At 35.5% G+C, this 4,324-nt stretch overlaps 1 pseudogene; it reads right to left on the bottom strand.

Annotated features, from left to right (window-relative positions):
- Positions 1-328: 328 nt before the first annotated feature.
- LOC107143640 lies at positions 329-1,203 on the bottom strand (annotated as a pseudogene).
- Positions 1,204-4,324: the final 3,121 nt, after the last annotated feature.

The raw sequence follows: 4,324 nt of genomic DNA on the forward strand, positions 1-4,324 counted from the left end.
AAATGGAGAAGTATAAAAGAACTCTTTTGCTCAGTTTTCCCATAAACCTAGCTCTGCTTAAAAAAAAAAAAAAAAAGGGTATAGTCAATACTTGAGATCTGACACAAATGATCAGGAGACACTGAAAATGAAAGATGGTCAGGAACCAGCCCAGCAATTATCAGGCTGTGTGATGATTTACCTATGGGCTCTCCACCACTTGTCCTGGGAGGAAAGAGGAATATTTGCAAATTTATGTCCTGTTTTGGGGCCAATAGTGGGAAAGCAGAAAACTTTTTGTCTGTTTCTTCTCAATTGCCTTCAGATCAAAATAGTACTTTAACATTGTTTAAGGTGGCAACTTTTGGTCTCCTACAGTGCATTGCTTTTTCTCTCTTGTTATAATTAATCCTTTCATCATCTTCTTATTCCTTTCTACACATTCAGGGCATAACATATTATCTTCTAATCCTGAGGGTGGAAAAACACAGGATGGTAACAGGAAGAGGGAAATCATCCTCTTGGGAGTGTCAGGGACCTAAGTCTGACCTGCATGGAACTGCAGGCGAACCCAGCCTGCTGTTTCTGCAGAAAGAAATTGGCCATGGACCACACACCACCTGACACCAGAGGTTTGCAGCAAAAAGTAGAAGTAGGGATGGGACACGGATTCATAGCCTTGCACTGAGTGGCTCTGGCAGCAATCCTTGCCCAAGATGCCAATATGGACTCCTGAGCTGAATTTACTACTTCAACCATGTTAATCTATTCCTCTCTTTTAACCTTATTATGACTTTCCTGAAGCCCTGCTGTATTGGCCACTGCCTTCCATTCCCTGGAAACTGGCTTCAATCTGACCTCCAGAGATGTTTCAGGAATATCATATTTTTGTTCAGGGTATGCATGGTTCTGTAGCCTCAAATAAACCTCTATTTTCTGGCCATTAGTACTCAAATTAAATTGTTGGCACCAGTTTCGCAAAGTATCCTGAGAAACCTTATTAATTGAAGGCAAAATGGTCGGCAATGGAAGGGATGGTATTTACAATTAGGTTTTTTTTTGAGGAAGGCAGACTTCGTGTTTGATTTCTGCAGTTGAAGAAACACTTGTTTCCATTGGATATTCTTGTTCCTCTGTAACTGGGACCAGTGTTAAAATCACATTTTCCTCATTGAATTGCTCCTCAATGAAGTTCTCAGTGGCCCTGTCATTTGAGCCTGACATTTCCAGGAACACCAGGAGAAGGCAAAGGCAGCAGGGCTCAGGACAGCTATGCTGGGTGCTCCTTGTCATTTGAGGGAATATAATTCTTAAAATTATAACTTGAAAACTCTTTTCACAGCAAAATAATATTATGTCCTTATGTAAAACCAAAATGAAGTATGAAGGGACAAAATTTTATTCTGCAAAATGTTGGAAATGAGCATTTACCTCCTAGAGTCCATTTAATAAAACACTTCTTGAGAATCTTGTTAGGCAATTCTAGAAAACCTCTCCAGGAGATGATGATAATTTGATTACCAGGCATTTTTATATTTTTCCAAACCTCTTGTATTCATCTATGAAACAACTTATATTTCCATCAAATTACTGGTGATAACAAGTAACTTGACTTAGAATTTAAAGACACGTGAAGATTGGAAAATGAGCTCTGTTAATATTATAGTACAAGCCAAGCAAATAAATGAGCCTTGCTATGAAACGACATACTTGAAAGAAAAAAAAAAAAACAGATGCCATGTCTTGTTAAATTGGGAAGAAATCACAAGATGTCACTGAAAGATAGTACATAACTTCTCAATTATTGAGCAAAATAGCATTTTCTCTTAGTTGTGTCATAATATGAAAGTCATATGCAGTGACAAGATGTTGGTATCTAAAATCACATCAGGACACAGCAGGACCATGTTCCATACAGCAGTTGAGGTCATACCCACCACAGGAGTGCAGGTAAAGTGGACCTCAATGAGGAAGGTTCTTTATATCCCAGGGCAAATGATGTGATGCATTGCTAGGGAGAACAACATTTTATTGTGGTTAATTGATAATTCTGAAAGGCCTCCAGCAGAAAATAATCAACTTAATAACATTGTGGAATTGATATAAATATTAGCAGAGAATAGAGGCATGTGAGCCTGTGCCAGATGACACAGATAAGTATATGATCTACCTCAGTGACACCACAAAAGAAAAAATATTAGGGGAAAAGGAAAAAAATAAAACTGTATAAATAGTTCTTACAACACTCTATTAGAGGTTATTCCCAGTATATCAATAAAGGAATCAGAATACATGGTTTTAATTTGTTCTGTTCAAGATCACTAAAGTTTTAAGTGGAGAAACCAGATTTGAAATTAAAATTAATAAGTTTCTTAATAATGGTTTCATTATTAAGGTCTTGAATTAAAAGATGTGTATGCAAATTATATTTGTTCTCTGATTGTATTTAAAGTTTGACGAAGAAGCCAGAAAGAAAGTTAACTGTGTAGATTTGTTTGTTTGTTTTAATGTTATATATTATGCTATTACCAAACTAAATCAAATGGGAAGAAGAGTAGGTTTTAGGGTCAAAAAAGAGTTTATATCCTTTTAATTTCTTTCTTTTGTCTAATTGCTCTGGCTAGGGTTTCAAAGAATGTTGAATAGGAGTGGCAAAAGAGGTCATCCCTGTTTTGTTCCAGTTTTTAGAGGGAATGCTTTTGATGTTTCTTCATTTAGAATGATGTTGGCCTCAGGTTTAGTGTATATAGCTTTTACAATGTTGAGGTGTGTTCCTACTCTCTTTAATTTTTCTAAATTCAGCCACATTAATGTTTATAGCAGTTCAATTCACAATAGACAAACTATAGAACCAACCTAGGTTTCCTTCAACAGATGAATGGATAAAGAAAATGTGGTATATATACACAATGGAATATTACTCAGCCATACAGAAAAATGAAATTGTGGCATTTGCTGGTAAATGGATGGAACTGGAGGATATCATGCTGAGTGAACAAGCTAATCCCCAAAAACCCAAGGCTGAATGCTCTCTCTGATATGCAGATACTAACCCATAACAAGGGAGGGTAGGTAGGGGAAGTATAGAAGTTGACTGGATTAGACAACAGGGAATGAGGGGAAGGGAGTGGGAATGGGAAAGACAGTAGAATAAATCAGGCATAACTTTCCTTTGCTCATATATGAATACATAACCAGTATAACCCCACATTATACATTATGTACAACCAGAAGAATGGGATCCTAATTGGAATGGGTTGCACTCCATGTATGTATAGTATGTCAAAATGCATCCTACTGTCATGTATATCTAAAAACAACAAATGAAAAAGGATTCATTTTATAAATTATAAGTTTGAGATATTCACAGTGCTTAAGCATCAAGATCTCTAAAATGACACTGTAAATACATGTATGAAATTTTGGAAAACTGTTATCAGAGATTCTAGGAGCCATGATTACATGTATTTTATCTTCTGTACCTAACACCTTGCATGCTAATACAGTTTGGCAAATAAACTCATAGAAGTTAATAAGAATGCCTACAAACAACAGCAGCAACAACAAAAACAAAATGTAAAAGGGGTTGTAACAGAAGGCTTGAAAGCAGAGAATTCATATAAGTGCTCAGATTGGTTAAAACAGGAATGTGAAAATTCAGTACTACAAAATGAAAGTGAGAAAATTAGAAATAAAGGAATTTTAAAGGTTGTCAAATATTATCAAAAAGAGCTGGTCAATGAGGTTTTTAGATGGCATTTAATTGACTGTCTTTGACAGATAATAGGCATGTCAAAGAAATAGATGTCATATTTTAGTGTTTCAGAATTCTGGTGCTATGGGTAATGAAGTGTGTTGATTTAGTTGACAAAATAGAAAAAGTCATTGCAATGAATGGGATGGTTAGGGACAGTGAAGCTAATGTAAATCATTAACCCAAAGAAAATGTTTTCAAATGTTAGAGTCCTGGCTGTCATTACCATGTATTGTGAAGAGTAGCACTGTTTTTAGAGTATTAGAACCCTGTAGACTTGTGGAGATTTGGCTCTAATTGAAATGCTTTATTTCTGGAGAAAACAGTTTGCTATTAGAAGTAGCTGTGACTAAATTTCGTGAGTCATGAGACAATAGCTGTATCTCTTTGAACTGAATTTTTCTGCTTGAAACCGAAATAAACCACAAAACTATAGTTTTAAAAAGTAATCTGGCATTACTGTCAAAAGGCTGAGTGTATATGTTAATGGAATCAATTGAAAATGTAGTTAAAAGATGAAAAGATAATTAGAAAATAATAAGTTGAAATGAAAGGTCATGTTTGAAAGAAGCTCACAATTCAGAAATTCTC

The sequence above is a fragment of the Marmota marmota genome, unplaced genomic scaffold (assembly GCF_001458135.2).
Source record: "Marmota marmota marmota unplaced genomic scaffold, marMar, whole genome shotgun sequence".
Taxonomy (NCBI): domain Eukaryota; kingdom Metazoa; phylum Chordata; class Mammalia; order Rodentia; family Sciuridae; genus Marmota; species Marmota marmota.